The 23,329-nt window shown below is 46.4% G+C and overlaps 1 protein-coding gene across 3 annotated transcripts in view; it reads right to left on the bottom strand.

The window, feature by feature from the left end:
• The window catches only part of CDK5RAP1 (CDK5 regulatory subunit associated protein 1), a 741,070-nt gene that overhangs the window by 277,303 nt on the left and 440,438 nt on the right, over positions 1–23,329 (bottom strand). The gene's annotated exons all lie outside the window — the stretch shown is intronic.

Below are 23,329 nucleotides of genomic sequence, written 5' to 3'. Positions count from 1 at the left end.
TCCTTAAATGTTAGACTACGTTCTGCCATCAGTACAACAAAGGAATACTTAGTTCATTCGATGTTTAAATTACGAATATCTATTTTTTTTTAACAAGCAAAGTAAAAATTATTTAAAAAATTGCACAGCAGAATCACACAAGTATGACACCTATGATGGGATTCAACTAACCAGACAAAATCAGAAACTTAAGTCTAAAGTGTTTTTATTAGGGAAAGCTTTATAGCTTGAGGGCAAAATAATGAACATGGCAGGAATATAGCTCAACTAAGGTGTCAGGATTAACTGTGTGGTAAGGTCTAACTAAAGGTTCCAACTTAACTAAAAGTCCAGCACTAACTAAAGGTTATGGGTAACTTCTCATTTCTAGCTTGAGCCTTACGTGAAGGTTTTCTCAAAGGTTTCAAAAAAGGTAGCAGGAGCTCCTCTCCAGAAAGAACATGGCATGATAACCTGTTCTGAGATGAGAGTTTGCAGCACACGCTTTTTGCTCACTGTACCTTTCACAGATGGGAAATATCCTATGCATATCAGTCTTTGTCCCGCCCACATGGGCAGTCCAGCACCGAAATGCTATGGCAATTCCTCTCTGAACAAGAGCACTGACAGCAACCCCATACACGTGTTTCAGCCTTGTTGGGCCTCATCAGTGAGGTGAAGCTGTGCCTCTCTGGCCACAGTGAGCAGGGAGTCCATGTCTGGTTGCCCCCAGGTAACTCAGGGTGATCAACCCCAAGTTCCTTGCAAATGTTTCAAAAAAGGTAGCAGGCGCTCCTCTCCAGAAAGAACATGGCATGATAACCTGTTCTGAGATGAGAGTTTGCAGCACAGGCTTTTTGCTCACTGTACCTTTCACAGATGGGAAATATCCATTTGCATATCAGTCTTTGTCCCGCCCACATGGGCAGTCCAGCACCGAAATGCTATGGCAATTCCTCTCTGAACAAGAGTACCAACAGCAACCCCATACACGTGTTTCAGCCTTGTTGGATATGCAAATGGATATTTCCCATCTGTGAAAGGTACAGTGAGCAAAAAAGTGTGTGCTGCAAACTCTCATCTCAGAACAGGTTATCATGCCATGTTCTTTCTGGAGAGGAGTGCCTGCTACCTTTTTAGAAATATTTGCAAGGAACTTGGGGTTGGTCACCCTAAGTTACCTGGGGGCAACCAGACGTGGGCTCCCTGCTCACTGTGCACAAAGAGGCACAGCTTCATCTCACTGATGAGGCCCAACAAGGCTGAAACTCTTTCCTGTTAATGATTCCACTTCCCTGTCTCCTTCTCTGGACACCCTTCACCCATCACTACTAAATCCAAACATTCTGCCCTTAATGCTCTTCTTTGGCTTTAAACTCCACCCCTCTCAGAATCTCTTCTTAAGCAGTCCATCTTCCTCCGTTCGCAACCAGCATTGGTCAATAGATTTTCTCTCATCTGGACTCTCTCTATAACCTATTTCACTTTTTTTGCCCTTCTTTCCTGTCCATCATCACTTTCAAAGTCTTGTTTTTACAACCTTTTCCTTCCCTTTGTTCACTTCCTTGCTCCACATGCCGACTTTGGTCTTGTTCTGCCAGCTTCTTGAGTTTCTTGCCGCCTACCCCTTCTCCACTCCTCTGAACTGTTCTACGTTTGTTTTTTTCAAATTTAGTTTCCTCGTGCACACTTTCCCTGTGCACTTTTGCTCGATGGCTTTTTCCTCACATTTAAAAAAAAAAAAAAAACTGGGTGGGGGGCAGTTTAAACTCCCTTCTAACCCACACCACCACCCTCTCATCTGGCTGGGGTCACCTTTGACCTCTTTCTGCACTCAAAAAATTGAGATTGTCTTTGCCTCAAACACCCAATGACTATCCCTTGTCCCTCTTGTGTTTGTGCCTGTATCACAGGTCTGGCTGCTGTAGTCAGCCTGAAACCATTTATGACAATCACATGATGCCTGTTTGGGACCGTGCTGATTCCCTTCCTTTGGGGTTGAGTGTTGGGTGTGCTTGTAGGGATGGACAGCCATTTGCTGACCACACCTCTGCATGAGTGATGATTGGTGTGTGACTGAATGCTGTGTTCCTCACTGCCTCCCAAAAGGGATAAAAGCAGACCAACTTACCCACTCACCTGGGTGACTGCTGGAACTGCAACCCTGGAAGGAATACTGCACGTGGAAGGACTGATGCTCTGCACCGGCACACTTAAATGCTCTGAATAACCAGAAGACTAGATTGAATCAACTGCAGTGCTTCTTCTCCATGCTACAGTAGGGAAAACTGGATAACATCTCCTGCTAAAAGGACTTCTCCCAGAGGCTTCTGACTGTGTTGGCATCACCAGATCCACAATTGGAGCTCCTACACTGGCAGGATTCTAAACACTCTGTGGCATTTGGACCTGAGTTTCTTCATCTAAGTACATCACACAAGGGTCCAGGTTATACCTCCCCCATCTCCGAAGCTCCAGGGGCCTGTGCTGCATCTGTTCTTTAACAGCACTGTCAAACTCACCTCACCTCCAGGTCCTTAATCTGTGGCTGGACCCACTTCAGTATAAAATCGTCCTTTCCAGGGTTCTTCATAAGCCAACCCCACCTTCAAAAGCCAAGATGTGATCCTGAGAATGATGGAGGAACCGTGTATCGCCCAATGCAGCTTCTTCACCTTTCAGTGCCCCTAACTTTGACCATAGGCCCTGAAGAAGCAAAACCTTGAATAAGTGTTCTTCCTAAGGGTTTTGTGGCACTTCCTGCGCTGGTGTGTCGTAGCTAGAAACCTCAGTGATTGCCACATAACATGCGCAGCGAATGCCACTGGAAACCACAAACCTGCCTGCTGCAAAACTGCTCCTCAGACTCCGATTTGCTCTCCTGACTCTCCAGGTGCTGGTGGCAAGCCATTTATTCAAGAGGGTGTCCAATGGAGTGTGTTCATTTCTTCTCTGGAACTCCAGAAACTGCTCCTTTCGACATTTTCGCCTTGAAAAATGTAAATTGACTGGAAAAACATGCTCAAATACACATAACTGGTTGCCCTTGGTCTCTTTAAAACTCTTTACTGCACCTAAATACGAAAAGCATTTGATAGGCCTGTAAATGCATTTTCTCCTCAATTAAAACTATTGAAAAATGAATATTTAACTGTTGCAGTGTTGCACATTTGTTATATGAAGTTTACATAGCTGTGAGTTTAGCGGTTTATCTCTTGCCTTTTCTATTTAAGAATATATTTATTTAAACAGATAGTGTGTGGATAATCTCTCATTTAGCATGTGTGAAAATTGTGTATTCTACCTGTTAACCACTTACCTTGTAAGAGTTAAGCTTGGGCTACTCTGCCACACTACCATTTAGAGAGCCTGATGAAACTTGAGCGAAGCCTTTGGTCCTAAGCAAGAAGACATACCTTAGGATGCTGCCCACAGAGCTTAACCAAAATCTCACCAACACTGCTGCTGCTGCTGCATTTCGGTCATATCTTTCTTGTGGCACTCTCAAGAGTCCTCTCTCCTGATCCCAGACTCCACTATTGCCTAGGTTCTTGGACCTCTTCACTAGCCTCACTTCTTCTGATTCTCTACTCAAGGCAACAAGGACTTTAGCCTTATCCACCTCCAGTCGCCCCCCACCCCCTTCCTGCCATCACACAGCCTCCTGGGTGACGGCCCCAGTCCCCTGGGTCCTGCACAATCTCTTGATCTCTCCTCAAACCTTCTCCAAAAGACCTCCTGTCTACACTTTACAGTCTCCAGTTCCTAATTGCAACAACCACACTGTCAGACAGAGCTTGTGGACTTTTATAGGGCTTTAGCCCCGCCTTCCATCCTCTTTCTAGTCAATGGGGACTCAGGAGTGTTAGCTGGGATGGTGGATTGGCTTTCCCCCCTCGGATGGATTACAGTTCTGATGTGACAATTGGGATTGGCTCATCTCTCCCATTGGGTGGTCTTTTGTCTGTGCACCCTGGCCCTGCCTTCCATCATCTCTCTGTGGAGGGGGAACTCAGGCGTATCTTCATGCAGCTGGTCTAAGGACTCGCTGGTGGGCCCCACCCCTCAGGACGGCTACCAGGTCTGATGCGGACATGGGGCTGGCTAGTGCCTCCTCTTGGCGATCCTCTCTCGGTTGTCACACCCTTGCCTTATTTGTTCTTAACTGTATGATAGCGGAGGCCTTATTCGTTGGATATATGACTGTTTAGTTAATCATCCTAATGTAGGTTCCTTACTTTCCTTCTACAGATTCATATCCGATTCCTGCATCAGAACGATAGGAGCAGAACATTCATGCACCAACGGTTCTGGGGGAACATCATTTTCCAATTCCCTTAACGGGCAAGATTGTCTGTGGTGGCAATGTGACTGAACCCCGCCGGAGATGGGGGCTTAATTGGGGGTTACTAGTAGATCCTCCCCATAGTAACTCTGGGTTCATTATCCTTTATTTTGGTGAGGTACCTGGCCCACCTTGTCACTCCACTGGTGGTCCAAAGAGCGAGGCAGGGGAATTTGTCACAAAAGCTAAAATCCCCTAGCAATGTAAACCTCCAATGAAGTCAGGTCAGAGCATTCAAAATGTTAGAGACCTTGCAATCCTCCAGAATTAATGTTTCCAACCTGCATGGGCAATTTTCATCAACAAATTAAAGTAGGATTGGTTAAAATCTAGAAAGCATATCCTGCAGGAAAACTACCCTAATAGAAAAACATGCACTTCAAGAGAGAGATATTGTATAGATTTGTAAACTACAGAATATATATATATATATTTTATAGAAGAATTTCGAAAGGCGCCAAGAATATGTGGAAGCTTTAACTGAAAGTTCCTTCAAAGAACATCTCCCGCTGTACTGTAAGATTTACTTCTAAACTGTAAACTTCATGCGTTACCAATTAAGCTGCAGTCATTCTAAGGAGAAGGTGTGGGGACACTCCCCCATGTCATGCAATTAAGAGGACATGTGGACAAATGTTTCAGATATATGCATAAGGACCTAAATGTTCTTTACCTATATTTTTGAAGTTATTTTGCTGATGGTCTACCCAAGGATGCGATTGGGATCAGGTGGACTCTGTCACAGAATTATGTAGAATGAAAAAATGGCTATTATGGGAGAAAGTTGCTAGATACCCTGCCAATGGGATAGCTCAGTGGCATTTTGTTCTCCTACTGTTTGAGGGTATCAGCAGGACAGCTCATTTACTCACTCTCACAAACATGTTTCAAAGCCAGTACCTCCTCAATAATTCCGCCAGAAGCAGCGGGAGACAGGGCTGCAGCCATCACAAGAACTCCCTCCAGTGGGGCACATACTTTGCCAGGACCATCATCCAATGGGATGAACTGGAAGTCGGTTGCTGTGAGGGCCGATTCTACCCTGTAACACCCCCTTCACCTAGCTCTGCAGAACCTCTCAGAGACTTAGACATGGGGGCCAACATGCACCCAGCGGCTAACCATAGTGGCTCGTTCAGCAGCCCCTCTACGGTCCTGGGTCTGCTTCCAGCTCATTGACGGTACTGCAGCACCTTTTTTGGGCAGACCACCTGTTACTGAGCTTTCGGCACAACCCTTTGGTGAGGGCTGTGGAAAAATCGAGCCTGAAGGTAGAAGACTGTTTCCAACCAAAAGGAAGGCCAGATGAGCAGCCAGGCTTAACACAAGGGAGGGAGGAAGACTGGTGGTGAAGTATTCCCAGTAGTCTACCCCAATCAAATGTATACACTAAACTGGTATTCTGAAAAATATACACTTTCATTAAAATGACACATTATCTACTGGGACAAAAAGTACTTTGGCTTAAACATAACTGATCATAAAAATACAGTGTAAGTATAAAAGCAGTAATGATCAATTAAGATCCAAGTCACTCTGAACACTAAAATGTAAGCCTACTACTTGGTGGCATGCACTACACAAATAGGGATAAGGGAGGGGAAGAGAAGGGAACCGTAAACAATAAATCAAACATTAAAATAGTCATTATCAGGACACAAAATGCTGTGAAGAAATTAGTGGCCATACTCCTTGTACATCTAGCACATAGTAATAAAACCATAACACAGTTGTATAGCTACCAGATGGAGGAAACAGGGGTTACACAATAGTAACAAAACCCAGAGGGCTACCAAACGTTAGCATACATTCAGGCTTACACTACCCAGAAGGAAATATTACACTCCTTGAGATAGAAACACTAGTAACCAGTAATGATACACAACCCTAGCACATTTCAATAGACAGGAGTGTCATATAAGGATTTAAAATATTTATAATCATTTAGGAGTAGAAGTTAAAAATCCATGTCTTGGTGGTAACTCCAGATACCCAAGGGGGATCCAGGATCGTCGCTGTTAGTGGAGTACCTTGGAATGTCACTGTAAGAGTTTTCAGTGTTGGTGAAATTGCCTCACAGGAATCAACAGGACATTGACTGAGGTGGTTATGTGGAAGGTCTGGCAAGTCTCAGGAGACGACTGAGGAGACCCTCAAGAAGTGTTTCCGTCCCATGTTTGAGCCCTGGGAGCTGTAGGAAAGAAATTAACACAGCAAGATTCGTTCCAAGTCTATTGCAAATGTGTTAGATGGGGGTCTGAAGAAACCCCCTGACCACAGACAACAGGGACCCCTGATGGAAAGTATATATAATAACCCATTTGCACATGGCCCAGTTGTAAACAGACATAGTGCCAGATCCCAAAAACACGGCTCAGGTACAGAGAACAACCCAGTAAGTAAAGGTCTTCCTTTGGAGATCGAGCTACAGGATCCGGTCACCCAGGGACTTGAACCCCAGAACAACGACAACCCAATGATGAACCAGACAGCCCATAAAAGTATGAACAGCCTTCCTAGTAGTGGGACTCACCAGAAAGCAGTAAAAACAGCAATATGTCTCCTGGAAGACGAAGGAACCCAACCAAGCAGATTCCAATCGTGTGAACAGCAAGACAGGGCAGCCAGCTAGCACAACATGGTACTGCAACAGATAGAACAGTGACAGACACCCAGGATGGCCCAAAGTAACAGCAGAGGTGGGGTTCCACCATCTAAAGACAATGGCACCTTCCTACTCGGTAACACCATGATCAAGGCAGTACTTCAGGAAGACAGTGGTAAAACAGCCCAGACATGGTTCCAGTCGGGTACCCCAGCCCATTTGATGTGGAGGACCAGGTGGAGGACACAGACAGCTCAAGAAGGACATTCAACAGCAACAACAGGAAATCGTCACTAAGGGTATGTTCACGGTTCCATGTCATTTCATCGCGGGATGTTTTTTCGCGGGATACCCCACTAACTCCCCCATTTTCTAAAAAATCAATGGGTTTTTTCGTTAAAAAAAAAAAAAAAAAAATCGCAGTAAAAAATCCCACGAAAAAACATTCCGCGATGAAAGGACATCGTGCCATGTATACAGGCCCAATCACTGTAGTGAAACTTGCTCCCAAATATTCAACAGCTGCATGGTTGCGGGAAAAATCCTCCAGCAAGTGACCTACAAAAATCCCAGCCTGATGAGGAAGGATAAGGGTTTTCCCTAGAAATACACAAACATTCATGGGTTGGCCTAAACTGTCCCTCCAACCACAAACAGCAGCACCTAACCCAAGGAGCTTTTGTGGCTTGCCAATCAGGCTGGCCTAACAAAATTGCCAACCATCCCGGCCCATCACACATTATGTCTATTGGCCTGTCTAGGGCCGGAAATCAGTCTAAACCAGCACAAAACACAATAGTGGGGTGCATGCTGAGCTCATAGTCTATAATTGCACAAGAGCCATTTTAGGCCTGACTCACCCTTTCCCTAAAAAAAGGAATGGCCTACGAACAAAATGGCCAAGAACAGGACAGGCGAAATACTTTAGTACCAAAATGACTTCTGAAAAAGGTACACTGATGCTACTAATGCAGTAAATTGCCTTGACACCTGGTGAAGACCAAACTAAATGACAGCTGCCACCAGCCTAAAACCAAAAACCAATGTAGGTTGAGATAATTACCCCAGGCGCAGAATGCACGGCTTAAAAAATACCGCTGCCCTAACAGCCTTATGAACAAAGCTGGAGCCACATACTAAAAAAGGTTGCATTGGCAGGCTACCACAACAAAAATTCAGAGAGGGAAAATATCAAAATGTTTGGATGGGATAGCAGAAACACAAAAATTGAATTCTGCCCTAAAATCACCCCTCTTGGTAGGGCAAAGGTGCCAGTCAAGGCCAGATCAACTGCCATAATCATCCGGGGAACAAATGAAACCACTGCAGATCCAGGGACAAGCCGCAAGTCAATATTTAAGGAAGCATTTTTTTAGTAAAGGGCACACTGTATAGGTCTCATAGTTAGTTACCAGGGTGGATTGAAGAAGCCCTTAGGTTTACCGTTTTTTGCACAGGTCGGTCATATTGGATCCTGGAGGCTCCTACGTAGATGACTCAACATTATACAGATTATCACATATCATTTAGTCCTGTTGATTAGATGTGCTGCAACTGTTATGGTCTGATAGCTGCATGTTGCCAAAAGGGAATTCTTTGACCAAAAATCTTGTGTGCAGATTCAGGATATATTTTAAAATGGAGAACCCCTGCAAACTCTCGCGTACAAATAATACTAGTGTACCAGGCATCGCCATTAGCCCAAGCCCTTAATGCTTAAAAAAACTCTAAAGAGCCTACACCAGACCTCACTGGAGAAGTGCAATTATTGCCTGACCTACTCCATATTTGATTTTGATTTACTTGTTATACATAGCTTTATTTCTTCGGCGTGGAGTGTTATTTGGGATAACTGTTTCTGTTTCACCAACCTTCCTTCCCTACCTCCCCATCGGAAACCACTGTGGCTACACGTGGACTTGGGGAAAAGTGGGAACCAAAAGGAACAGGCAAGAAGCGTGGCATGGGTATCCTAAAGGTAGCATGATGTAGTTTTGTTATTGTGGGGCTTTCTGCTGGGTAACATTAAGGTGGCCACTTGCTTGCCAGTGCTTGTCTAAACGCGCTCACAAGTGCCTTTGCTTTGCAGACGAAACACCCCCCACGCAGAGATAGCACAATCTTATACACGCCACAATACACGTTTAGATGGTATGCTTGGACATAGCAAGCCTTAGTTATTTAACACTGAGTGGCTTGCATTATTCAGTATTATTCAAGTAATATTTTAGGGCACTCTTAGCTTCTAAGGTATGCAGAGATGGTGCTATCCGAGATGTACAAATAGCAAAATAAATTGGCAGCAAATACACTACTTTTGGACACAAAGAATTGATTTAATTAACTAATTTGTCTCAATTCAAGAAGAGTGAATCTCAGACAGGTTTCGCCAAAGTGATGGCAAAAATAAAGGTTACATTCCATTAAAGAAATGTAAACTCAGACTTACAGAGATGCTCAAACACACCCCTTATTAAGAATGGGAAATATAACATGCAATTCACCAAGTAGGTGCAATATTACTTAATGGTGGAAACCCTCTGTCATGGCCTTCCAAATAAATCCTAAACAAACAGGATTTAGAAGGCAGACATTTTGGTAGGTGATGTCCTAGAGTTTGCTACACATAAACCTGCAGTGAATTACAGTGTACAGTATATCATAGAAATGCAAATGATAAAAGGTCAAGGAAAAATTAAAAGGCAGGAACATGGTTGGTGTCTCTTGTTGATACGTCAATAACCAAACTTTTTATTGGATGCCCTTGTGATTGTTATAATTCAGGCCAATGGATTAACCCCATTTGATGAACTTTTGCTGCAATGTCTTTTCCGACCGGCCAGCATTCCTGACTGACAGCCTGGGAAAGAGGTATGGTCTATGCAGGAATTGGAGGAGGTGGGAAGAGAAGATAAGGTGGGATGGTGGTGAGGGAAAGGTTCTGTTAGGATGCAGCAGGTGTTGTGAGTCATGGCGAAGGGAGAGGAGTCACGGGAGGGAACATTGCAGGCCCTGGCAGAAGAACACCCGTATTGGAGCTGTTCTGAATGTAAGATTCTTAACTCGGGTCGCTGGGTGGGTTTGCAATGGGCCCGCTGACTCTGCATTTATTCTCTGAATCTCCTCATCAGCAAGTGTAAAGAATAGAGATGAGCCCGAAAATGGTTTATTAGTGATGGGCATCAGGGTATGCCACCTATGTAAGCATACGTCTTGAACAACCCCTCATGCAGTCACATATGCTGACCAGTTGGGAAGATTAATGTTGTAAAGATAGATTTCCAAAATCAACACTGGGGTGGATTCTGGGAGGCCAACCGATTATGGGGAACAGGGAAGACAGTAAATTATAGCAAAACCCAATCAAGGTAGGCAGCAGAATGGTAAGACTTCGATTAGGTACAGGGTGTGAGAGTGGTCGGGCCTCCAATGCGTCCATAAAGAACAACATCAATAATTCCAGTTAGACAGGCAACTACAAAAATATACAAGTGTTAGGTAGAATTTCCTTCTTGAGTGTAATTCTTCCCACTTTGTGAGTCCCCACACAGTTTCGCTGGACTGTTGAATTGTTGGACCAATTCTCCTGAGTGAGTGAGAATCCTTTTCCACACTCATTTCTGTTTTCTGGCATTTGCCTTTTACTATTGCAGCACACAGCACTTTCTGTGCAGTGTTGCTTGAAGCTCTTTGAGCTTTCCTTTTTATTGTACCTGGGTTAACTACAGTTACCAGGGCACATAGGGATATCCTTTTGTCCCTCCTGTACTTTATTTTGTGACATCAGCACACCCCACCTTATGTGGAGTGATGAGGGGAAACTGTGGGTCCTTTTTCTCACTGGTCCAGTAACTTTTAGTTACTGTTACAAGTTCATCTGACAGGCTGGTGGCAGTGTACCTTTTTGCACAGCTTTTGGTGGACTTCTACCACAGGCCGTCTTTGCAGCTGCAGTAGGGACACAGGGCTCACCTGCGAACATCCGCAGCACCAATGGCTGTCCGTCTGAACGTCAGTCCTGTTTTACATGGTCCGGCGGACAGAGGGCTTGGCCAGACCAATGATGAAGATCACTGGGCGTGGTTAGCATGGATTGTCCACCAGAGGAAATTGCAAGGTTCCTAGCAATTTCTTTTTCCTTATTAGTTGGAATACTAGGGGACATCAACGTCTACTCGAGCAGGACGGTCTCCTGGACCACATTGATAATTTCATGTTGTTGCTCTCCAAGAGACCTGGCTTCTTCAGCCAATCGTCCTGGATGGGTGGAACACAGTTGATAAACCTGCGGTCAGAGGAAGGATAGGCAGGCCCAATGGGGAATTGTTTTTTGGTGTAAAGAATCTGCTATCACTGATTGAGATCTTTTGTGATTCACCTAACATTCTTGCTGGAAGAATGGTGCACATTGATGCTAAGGGGAGCAACAAAATAATTCTCATTAATGTTTACGATCCTCCGTATGCTATGGTTTTGAATGAAGTGGAGTGTCTACTCGATGCAGTGACATTGGTTTCCCCCATTGTATTGTGTGGAGACTTTAATTCCAGGATCCCTAGAAATCGAAATGCTGAAGTTGTAACCAGTGTCATATGTTCCTCTGGTGTAGCTTGTTCCCAGGTTAGATCGCTGTTGTCCACGTGGCATCGACTGGGCAACCCTGCTTTACTCCAAAGGGTTTGTCATGATAAACGGTGCACGGCCATCCAACTGTCCTCCTCAGTTTACCAGGACCTCTGTTAACAGCTCCAGTATAATTGATTATGCGTTTGTGGTGAATGCCCCCTTATTAATTACTGACATGCATGTATACCGTCGGACGGAGAGTGATCACTATCCCATTGTTCTGAGTCTTGAAATTGAGGGGCCTGCCCTAGTAGCTCATACGTCTGGGACGCTTACAATTAATAGTGCACTAAATCGAGTTGTATGGACAGCCACTAAGATAGAGGCTGCGTCATTAACTGCTCGTAAGGTCTTCAAAGATCTTGGCCTTCATCGCTTACTTCTGAGCTCGATTCTAATGCACTATTGAGGGCCGTTACCTTGGTGAGATATGAAAAATACGTGGCTCTGATTAGAGAGTATCTCTTAAAAACGTGTGGCAAACAATAGGAGGGCAGTGGGACTGAATCGAAAACAGATATGTCTACAACAGAGAGATCAGGGCTAAAAAGAGAATTAATCAAAGAGTGCTACGTGCTTTGGCACTTTCTCTGATCCTACATTGTACGCAGCTGGTCAGAAATTAATCAGGGCCAACTACACCAAATGGTTGAAATTACATTGCTACCTGAGTGAGTGTCATTATGGAGAGACTTGGTCTTAACCACTCTAACCAATGATTCACGCACATTTTGGAAAATTATTAATAGAAATGATCTGACCCATTGTGATATTAATGGGGCATCTGAGCAAGAGTGGATTAAGTAGATCTCCACCACGGGGGCGTGGCCAGCCGGCATGTAGAGCAGACGTGCCTTTGCTGAGTTCTCCTGCCGGTATACTGATCCTATATGCAGTAAATGAAGATGACTGTATGAGAAAACAGCTGCTAATGGTCTGGCAGGTCAAGCGACAAATACAACACCACTTTCGACCCGGGGAAAAGCGATTAATCTGGCCGAAAACGACCAAAATAGGCACGAGGAGGAGCCCACAAAATGGCGGTGAAGGGCGCAGAGACAACGTGAAAGGGAAACGCTTGCTGACAGGAAGCCGTGGATCAGCAAGTCAGTCCGACAACCAGCGGGACACCAACGAAAGATTTACTGTCTCCCCCCCGAAAGAGAGAAGGACGGTAAGAGCACTGCAGCGGCGAGCATAGCTGTGACAACACCCATGCGGAATGTTGAAATACACTGAGCAGCTTCGGTGGCTCCGACCCTGCTGAGCACTGCCATAGTGCCCCAAGGCCCCTGCGAGACACGGCACTCTGTACAACAACCGCAGAGGCCACATGAAGAATCCCCTCGGTCAAAATGTCCAACGCAAACCGCAGCTGCAGCCCCAAAGAGCGCGTCCGAACGAAAAGCTTAATGTTAAATATACACACAGACAAGCCCCATTAACTTTCACCTCACCCGATGAGGGCTGGGCACAAACTTCACAAGGCAACCTGACTGGTTCCATACGGTCCCTCACACACAGCAAACAGAAACACTGTGGAGACACATGAGCCCGATCACGGGAGGTCCACACACAGTGTCACACCGCCCGCAGGCTGCGGCCGCATAAGCTCCTGCAGAAGATAAAAGCCAGAGCACTAGCAGACAGACAAAACCACTCTCCAGTCCAAGCAAGCAGCGCCTGTGCCATTAGCATACACAGCGAGAGGACTAATAAGGCAACTGAGAAGATAGTTATCATAGGCTCCCACAGACGACAACCCACTGCCAGAGGAATCAAGGCGCCACAGCGAACCCACACAAGACACTTAACTAGGGGAGAACCGGAAACACCCAGGATATAGACACGCCGTCCAGCAGAAGCCAATACCCGACAAGTGTTGCACAACACAAGCTCAAAGACGCCAATAAACCTGGGGATGTTGCAGCAACGCAGCCAAGGCACGCTCCAGAAACAGAGACCACAGCCCAGATCCCAAATGCCGGAGGAGAGGAGAAAAGCAGTAATACACCAGTAACCAGCGATAGCACAATCCAAACAGGCTACAATGGACAGTTCCGGGAAGAAAGCAGACCCCATAGCAGACCCTCCACAACAAGGCAAACAATCGGAGAGCGCCAAGTCAGAAGTCCGCCAAAACGCACAAGAGAACAAGATCCTGGTGGTAATAGCAGCCATCCGTACCTCGATGGAAACACAGATAGGAGAAATAAAGTGCGATGTGAGCCTTCTGCGCCAAGACCTGCGCAACCTAGCCAGCAGAGTGGGTGACACGGAACAAAAACTAAAACAGACCGCCTCCACGACCAAAGAACTCGAGAGTACAGTTCAAGAGCTGACATTCCAACTCAAAATGCTACAAGACCGCGTAGAAGACGCAGAAGGGAGAGCACGCAGAAGCAACATCAGGATACTAGTCCTGCTGGAAGGAACTGAAGGAAGGGACCCAATGGAATACGAAGAAAATCTACTACTCTAGGAAATAGGGGCAGGGAACCTATCACAAGGGTTCGCAGTAGAAAGAGCCCATCAAGCCCTCATGAAGAAGCCTCCTCCAGGAGCCCCTCCAAGACCAATCATCACGAAGATACTCAATTATCGCAACAAAGATACTTCTCCATGCTGGGAGGCGTAATTCAAAGAGATTAGGCAACCCTGGCAATATACCCAGACTATACGATACAAGTACAGAGACGACGCGCACAATATGTGCCAACAAAGGAAAGACTACGGCACCATGGAATCAAATATATGCTCCTCTACCCAGCAAAAATGAAAATACCCTACAACGGAAAATCCCTATTCTTTGAGACCTCAGAAGCAATAAACTCCTGGATGGACGAACATAACCTAGGTCAACTCCAGGAGAGACACCCAAATAGGAACGGACGGAACAAAAAAGTCCATCAGCAGCCCTCCTCCCAGACCTCAACGCTACTGACATCATAAATACGTATACAAAAAGCAGAAACTCAGCACCCCGACCCAATCAAACTTAAACCAAGAACCTACTAGGATGCGTGGTGGTGAACGGTAAATCACAGCTAGACCACCCCATCCCCACTTTCCTGACCCAACGGGGCTAGAACCCGCATCTGACTCAAAATGAACTGAGAGTACTGTGCATCCTCATCCACTGACTCCCCGAGGACCAATGGTAAAATGGTGGATATGCCTCTACGGAATCACGCCGATGGGCAACAAGTTAAACGTTATGTTTTAGTTTTGTTGCAATAGAAAGGTTGTTAGCAAACCAAAGTCTGGATGGTGGTTCAGAGGAACCTACCACTCCAGCAAATGTAGATAACAGTAATGATATTGATCAAAGTATTGATAATCTTGGGTCAGAACCAAAAGAGGAGGGTGGGGATGATGTAGTTATCCCCCCTAGGCCTCTATCTGCTCTGCCAGCTGTACCTACTGGACCTTTGCCAGGTCCCACATTTAGTCCTCAATATCTGGAACTAGAGAAAATGAATTGGAGTTTAAGAAACTTAATACTCAAGCAGAACAAAGACACCAAGAACTGAATCAAGAACTAAGGCTCAGGGAAATGGAGCTCAAGCATGAGCTAGAGATGAAGAAATTGTCTGTTGAAAATGCTTCTCTCTCCGAATCCTCTAGGAGTTCCAGTCCCAAAAGACCCCGGATGCCTAAAGAGCTTGTGGGAATGTATGAGCCTAAGTTGGATGTGTTGGATTGGTTGAGTCTGTTTGAGTATAATCATGGGCTCCAGAACATCACATGAAATGAGTTACTTTCCTGGTTGTTCTCTAGGCTCCCCCCTGTTGCAACTGATGTGGTAATGGAGTGGGGGGAGGAGGATAAGAAGGATTATGAATGTGTGAAGCTAGCTTTGATAGCTAGATTTGGGAAGACCCCTTCCCAGTACCTTAAGAGGTTTAGGACCCTCAAAAAGCATGATGGTACCCCTTGGGCTACCTGAGTGAGTGAAAGTTTGAAGAACTTAGAGGGATGGATTAAGGGTTACAAGGTGAACACTTATGAGGGAATGAAGAATCTTGTGATGTTGGAGACAATTTATGATGCCTGCTCTGCTGAGCTCAGACAGCACTTGGCTGATTCAAAGGAATTAGATTCCAGAAAACTAGCTAAGGCTGCTGACTTGGGGGTTGCCAACAGGGCTACTCACAAGGACTCTGGGGTAACTCAGAAAAAGGATGAGGGGAAACAGCCTAAAAAGGACTCCAAAGAGAATTCTAATAATTCCAATCCCAAAGAGGGCCCCAAACAAAACAATAAGGGTAAGCCACCAGGGAAACCGAATCAGGCTAGTGTACCTTCTGGTGCCAAATCAGGAGGAGGTCAGAGCAAGCCACCATTCCAGAAAGCATTTGGTAAATGCTATGTTTGTAGCTCGCCTGACCATGTGAAAGGGGATCCCAGATGTAAGGGTAAACCTTCAGGGGTCCACACTGTCTCCTTAGCCTTCGCTCCATAGGAGGAAATACAGATGGCCAGTGGAAACTTTCTGTTACAAGCTGATGAACCCATTGGAGTCTCAGCTAATGTTTCTTTAGGGTCTCTGGGGTTGTGGGAACAGCAGAATATAGATGTATATAATTCTATCCCGGATAATATTAAAGAGTATTATAAGGACAGCGTCCAGGTGAATGGTCAGGAGACTCCTGCCATCAGGGACACTGGGGCCAGCATAAATGTGGTGGATAAATCATTTTTTCAGGCAGAGGATGTTGCTAAGGCACCCAAACGCCTCACCAAGTTAGCTGGAGGGCCTGTGCAGATGCTTCCCCAGTTACCAGTTCTCATCCAGTTTAATGCCATGACTGTGAAGATACCTGTCAGCATACAAAGTGAGGTACCAGGAAGGGTTCTGTTGGGAAATGACCTGAAGACTCTTGGAGTAGTGTCACATACCCCCAGACCTCCTAGTAAAAGGTCACCGGAGCTCACCAGACCTGCAAGGGAGAGAACCATGAGAGGTACTCCCAAGGAGATGATGAAGAAGGATATCACTCCTACTCCACTGGAGTTACAACTTGCTATCTCTGAACAACAAGAAGCAAAGGGGAAACCCAAGACTTCTAGGAAACAGCCAGCAGCAAGCACTCCAGTGCTTCCAACAAGGACTTCCCCTAGGTTGTCCAAAAATACACCTGTAACTCCCCCCCCCCCAGCTGAGGCTGAGAGGGAGGTACAACCCTGTATGGTTGAGCTAGACTCTGAAGAGGAGGTAGTGGAAGGCCAAGAACTCATTGGAGATCTGGATCCTGTTGACCATCCTGAGCTGCAGTCTTTACTGGCAGAAGGTGGACCCAACAGGGCAGACTTCAGTAAGGGACAGAGAGAATGTCCAACTCTGGAAGGTCAGGCTGATGGGCAAGAGCCTGGGAAGTATAGGTTGCACTGGGAAGATGGCCTCTTCTACAGTGAACCGACTGCACCTGGAGACTACAAGCGGCTTGTAGTACCTCAAGAAAACAGTTCTTGCAACTAGCCCATGAGATTCCTTTGACTGGTCACTTGAGTTTCAAGAAGACCAAGGAAAGGCTCTCACTCTACTTTTATTGGCCAAAGATCGGGGCTGAGGTAGATAAGTTTTGCAAGAGCTGCCACACCTGCCAAACTTCTGGTAAGGTTGGTTCCAAGAATGTGGCACCTTTAGTGCCTCTCCCAGTAGTGGGAGTCCCATTTGAGAGGGTAGGGATTGACATTGTTGGTCCCCTTGATCCTCCAACCTCCTCAGGCAACAGGTTTATCCTTGTTGTAGTAGACCATGCTACTAGATACCCTGAGGCAATTCCTATGAGGACTGTTACAGCTCAGGCTGTGGCTAAGGCCCTCCTTGGTATTTTTACCAGGGTTGGGTTTCCAAAGGAAATAATCTCTGACAGGCGGTCAAATATTATGTTCCACTACATGAAAGCCATGTGGAAAACCTGTGGAGTTACTTACAAGTTCTCAACCGCATAACACCCTCAGACAAACGGGTTGGTAGAAAGGTTCAACAGAACCATGAAGAGCATGATAGGTGCTTTAGAAGATCCCCTTAAAAGAAAGTGGGACCTTCTACTGCCATGCCTTCTCTTTTCTTATAGAGAAGTCCCTCAGGAGGGAGTAGGTTATTCTCCCTTTGAACTTCATTATGGCCATCCAGTCAGAGGTCCATTGGCCCTGATTAAGGAGGGGTTGGAGAGTGCTCCTTCCCCCAAGCCAGTCAGAGTGACTGACTATGTGATAGGTCTCCGGAGGAGAATGTCACACATGAAGGCAGAAGCTAGTGATAACCTGAAAGCTGGGCAAGCTTTGGTCAAGCATTGGCATGATCAAAAGGCTAACATGGTTGAGTTCACTCAAGACCAGCTAGTTCTAGTTATGATCCCAAGAAGGCAGAAGGCCTTGCAAGATAAATGGATGGGACCCTTCAAGGTTGTGGGTAAACTTGGAGAGGTGAACTATCTGGTGGACTTGGGCAATCCCAAGGAGGCTCCCAGAGTCTTCCACACCAACTGCCTAAAGGCGTATGTCTCCAGGCCTGAAGTAGGAGCCTTGCTTCTAGCTTCAACAGAAGAGGAAGAAGAGAGTGAAGCTCTCCCTCATCTCCTCAGAGGCTTACCCTTGGATGAAAAGATTGAAGGAGTAAATCTCTCTTCAAATCTGACACCTGAGCAACAAGAGGAGTGCAAATCTATGTTAAATCAGTTTGCCTCCCTGTTCTCACATTCAACAGGCTTGACCCCTTGGGGCCAGCATTATATACTCACTGGTGACTGTCTGCCAGTCAAAAGCAGAGGATATAGAATGTCAGAAAATGTAAGGACCCACATCAAAGGGGAGGTCAAAAAGATGCTTGATCTCGGGGTAATAGAGCCCTCTACTAGTCCATGGTCTAGCCCAGTTGTGTTAGTACCAAAAGCAGGATCCAAAGAATTGAGATTCTGTGTGGATTATTGAGCTCTTAATGCAGTCACCAAAACTGATGCCCACCCTTTGCCAAGGACAGATGAGTTGGTGGATAGACTTGGTTCAGCCAAGTTCCTCAGCACATTTGACCTAACGTCAGGCTATTGGCAAATAGCCCTGACAGACATGCCAAGGAGAAAACTGTATTTTCTACCCCAGTTGGCTTATACAAATTTAAGGTTATGCCTTTTGGACTGAAAAATGCACCTGCAACATTCCAAAGGATGGTAAATCAGGTTCTGGCTGGGATGGAGGACTTCTGCATGGCATACTTGGATGACATTGCAGTATTCAGCCAATCCTGGGAAGAGCATGTTAACCACCTAGGACATGTTTTGCAGGCTCGTGGGCAGGCCACTCTGACCAGAAAGACAAGTAAATGCCAGATTGGTCAGAGTAAGGTGGTCTACCTTGGGCATGAGGTAGGAGGTGGAGAAATAAGGCCTTTGCTCAGTAAGATTGAAGCTGTGCAAAATTGGACAACACCTACTACTCAAACCCAGGTGAGAGCCTTCCTAGGCCTCACTGGGTATTACAGGAATTTCATAGAGAACTATGGGACCATAGCTTCTCCACTGAATGTAATCTCCTCTCCAAAATTCCCTAAGAAGGTCAAATGGAATGAGGAGTGCAATCAGGCCTTTGAAAACCTGAAGAAAGCTCTTTGCCAAGCACCAGTATTGAGAGCTCCTGACTATCACCAAACTTTCATTGTGCAGACAGATGCTTCTAATGTAGGTATAGGTGCAGTCCTTAGCCAACTGGAAGAGAAAGGTAGGGAGCACCCCATTTGCTTCATCAGCAGAAAGCTGAAGGATCCTGAGACAAGGTGGGCGACAATTGAAAGAGAATGTTTTGCTATTCTGTGGGCACTGAAGATGTTTAGGCCATACTTGTATGGTTCTACTTTTGTCATTCAGACTGACCATCAACCCATGAGATGTTTGATGCAAATGAAGGGGGAAAACCCCAAACTATTGAGATGGTCAATCTGCCTCCAAGGGTTTGATTTCACCATTGAGCACAGGTCAGGGTGTCACCACCAAAATGCTGATGGTCTCTCTAGGATGTATGTGTCATGATCTCTGCTTCCAAAAGGTCAGGGTTTTCCCAACTCCCTTGGAAGCAGATCCATAACCCAGGTTCCGAGTGCCAACCAGTCCCAATTGGGACCTTTTGGACCCAGTCCTGGCGCCAGTGGCACCAGGCTCATAAATATGCCCAGTCCCAGCGCTGGAAGCGCCGGGCTCATAATGCTTGGGTGGACTTACCTTCAGCAGACCATGCTGCTTACTTGCCTACCAGTTGAGCCTCTGATCCTCTTCTGTTTGGAACTACTTTTCCTGTTGGGTGGGGCTGGAGCCACTCCCTAGATTCAGAACACTGGAACTCTTCTGGAAGGCAGGAACTCTTCTCTTACCAGGAACTCTTTTCTTACTTAGGCGTGGCTGTGGAAGGAGACACCTAAGCACTACAGGAGGCTATTTAAACCACACCCGGTGGATGAATCTTGCTTTGCGTTATTCTGCAACCTCTGCAGCAGAACGCTCATCGTGTCTTCTGCATCCGGTCCTGGGCCTAAGGAAAAAGGCTTACCATCCTGAATCCAGTCTTCAGCAACACCTATAAAGACAAGAAAGAACAGGTTAGCATTCCGGCATCTGAAAGGCAAAGGCTTACCATCCTGAATCCAGTCTTCAGCAACACCTATAAAGACAAGAAAGAACAGGTTAGCATTCCGGCATCTGAAAGGCAAAGGCTTACCTACTCTTCGTGCGCTCCGGAGGTCTTCACACTGCATTCCGGCATCTGAAAGACAAAAGTTTACCAACTCTTCGCACGCTCCGGAGGCCTTCGGCGCTGCATCCCGCATCTGAAAGACAAAACAAGGTGCGTTTAAAGACATTGGGGAACTTTAATACTCACGTGCCATTACTCCTTTCCACATCTAATCCAGTGGGTATTCCGGCACCCTGCAGCCGCTCCGAACTCGTACCTGCAAAATAAAAAGACAGTTAGAGCGCATTGTGAAGCAGGCAACAAGCGCTTACTTACGTGCTTCCAGGCGCTTCTATTCATCACACGGGCTCCATCTTCAACTCACTTCAGCCCGTCATCCGCCATCGCCGGAACCCTGCAAAACAAGAGACATCATTACTAAAGACTTTAAAGACATTTGAATGACTCGAAACTTACCGTTCGTGCAGTAAACGACGGACAGCAGTCCTCTGAAGTCAAGAGGCCTGCGCTACCTATCCAGTGAAGAAACTGGTTACAGCACCCTGCCCCGAGGCAGATGGAGAGCTCGGCATTCACTTACCTAAGGTGAGAGCGTTAACCTTTGGGGGTCTACAGGAGAGGAGAAGAGGAAAGAGATAGGGACACCCCAATAACCCCAGTTCATTAACCCCATATTTTCTATCTGCAGACATCTTACTCTACACGTCAGGCATACACTGCACAGAGGTCCAGCCCAAAGAGCCAACCGGGTGCTACACATCACCTTTGAAGATACGGTAGTCGCCCAGTCAAGACCGGCGCCTCTGCGAGAATCAGGTGAGCGTTACAGTATGTCATCGACTAGAGGTATGAGATTCATCCAGGAGTGGATTAAATCCTCCTGTCCCTTAGTCTGGGGGGGGCGAGTGTTAGGGAGAATTCTCTGTTAAGGCCAATTTCCCAAACCTAGAGAGTCCCCCAGCAGCTTTGCTGGATGTTTGGGGTTTATTTTTTTCTCCTGCTAAGAGTGAGACTCTTATTCTCCCACTCTTAGACATGATTTGAGATATCCTTTGACTTTGGAATGTGTTTTATGGGCTATGGGGTCTTTTATTCCATAGGGTCTCATGTATTTCTGGTAAGTGTGTTACACAGCACCCTCAGTGCAGTAACACAGGGGTGTCATAGTGACCCCCAAACATAGACTCCATACCCTGGGACTGACTACTGTCTCCCAGGGCATGTAAAGTCACCATTGACTTTACTAGTCTTAAATAGTGAACAGAACCAGTACAAACCATCATATTGTGGAAGTACTGGTAGGGGTAATTAGATTGCCCCTGGGTCTGTTTTTCGAGGGGGCACTGTGCAGTCCCCCCTCGGCGAGTTTCTGGCTGTTGGCAGTGGTTACCATGCAAAATATTTCACCGAAATATTTCCTATGGGATTTTCCCATTCATTTTAAACGCACCACTTTTTTGGTGCAATGTTAAAGATACCGCCGGGTTATTTATTTAATATTTATTCCCCGGTTGGGTCTTTTTGCCAGGACTCGGTTTTAAAATGGCGTTTGTGTTCGCCTCTGTAACTCCAACCCAAGTCGAGCCCTTTGTTCCACTTTTTGGCGGGCTTCTGCACACAAGCCTCCAAAAGTGGTGCCACTCTGTCTGGGTCTACAGGATGTGTGGGAGGGGGGTTTAGGCACCCTGGACTGAGTTGCCTCGGCAACTCAAGTCGCACTCTTGTGTGATTGGCCCAGTGGTGAGCCACCCGGCTCACCGCTTAGCATGTTTGAGTGACAGCTAGGACTGATGAATGGGGGTTTTCTGCATAAAAGCAGGGCTTTGGGGACTGGAACTTCAGAAGTCGCCACAGGACCAAACAATCCGAAGAGGGAGAAACTGAACCGACCTGCAATGACGACACCACCGGTGGAACCCTGCTGAACCGCCTCACCACTTCCCGACGACAGAGAAGATCTTCATCTCGGAGAGTCTTCTTCCTCTGAACTGGTGGGGATAACCAGTTCGCCCTCTTTTCGCCTTCCTGGATCGTCTCGTGGTCAATCGCCCGTGCCAAGCACCCCGGCGGCCGGATAGCCACGCTTCACCACTACCGCAAATAAAAGTGTAGTACCTTTTAACCGGGAAACTCCGCGGCTGGTTTCTTCCCTGGCAGTGCAACGACCTCCAGCTTTACTCCACGTCGAGATCTTCTCTTCCCCTGGACGAAACACCGACTTGCACCCGCTGCCAGGAACAACTGCCCCCGCTGGAGCTTTCTCACCATTTCAGGTACTGTGTCCCGCCTGGTCTCCCTTACAACAGACTGTTCAAAGTGTCCCGTAAATCCTTGACTCTCTATCCTGGGGTGACTTGGGACCTGCTAACTAACTTTTTCTGAACTGATCCAACCCTTTTTGAACTATCTGCAAAGACTTTTCAAAGTATTATTCAACTGTGTGATCTTGGACACATTCCGCCTTGCTCTCTCCAAGAGTGGGCCTGGCATACAAACTTTCTTGCTCTAACAGTAGACTCTGCCTTTTTCTGACTTGCTGTGGTTCTTTTAAAAGTGTTGGTATTGTGCTGTCCTAATTCTACCTTTTTCCCTCCCTTTTTAACTAACTTATTGGTGTGCCATCTTAGGTTAAGCGCTCACCTCTGTCTGCAAATAAGTGATGTTTTAACTAAGACTTGTTCAATAAGTAATCAGGGATGTATATATCTTGATAGTGACTGTGGGCCTCATCACGACTTGGGTGGTAACGGTAACGCTATTCGCGCGGGCGGTATTAGCCCTACCGCCGAACTCCCCGGCGCTAATAGCGCCGGATCACGAGTTCGGCGGTAATGTAAGTCCCCATTCCCTACTGAGCCCATTCGGGAATGCCCCATTCCCCATTGGGCTCAATGGGGAATCTTCGCGCTAATACCGCCGGCAGATTTCCCACCGGCGGTAAAAGCGCACATTTTCAGCGGATTTCCCCCCAGCTCAGAGCTGGGGCGAAATCCGCCGAAGACCTGATTCGGCGGACCCTTAAATCCGGAGGTAATAGCGCTACCGCTGGATTTAAGGGTTACCGCCGAAGTCGTGATGAGGCCCTG

This window comes from Ambystoma mexicanum, chromosome 3p (genome assembly GCF_040938575.1).
Source record: "Ambystoma mexicanum isolate Mex_15411 chromosome 3p, UKY_AmexF1_1, whole genome shotgun sequence".
Classification (NCBI taxonomy): Eukaryota; Metazoa; Chordata; class Amphibia; order Caudata; family Ambystomatidae; genus Ambystoma; species Ambystoma mexicanum.
The sequence above is the reverse complement of the archived record's forward strand: the minus strand, read 5'-3'. Positions and strand labels throughout refer to the sequence as shown.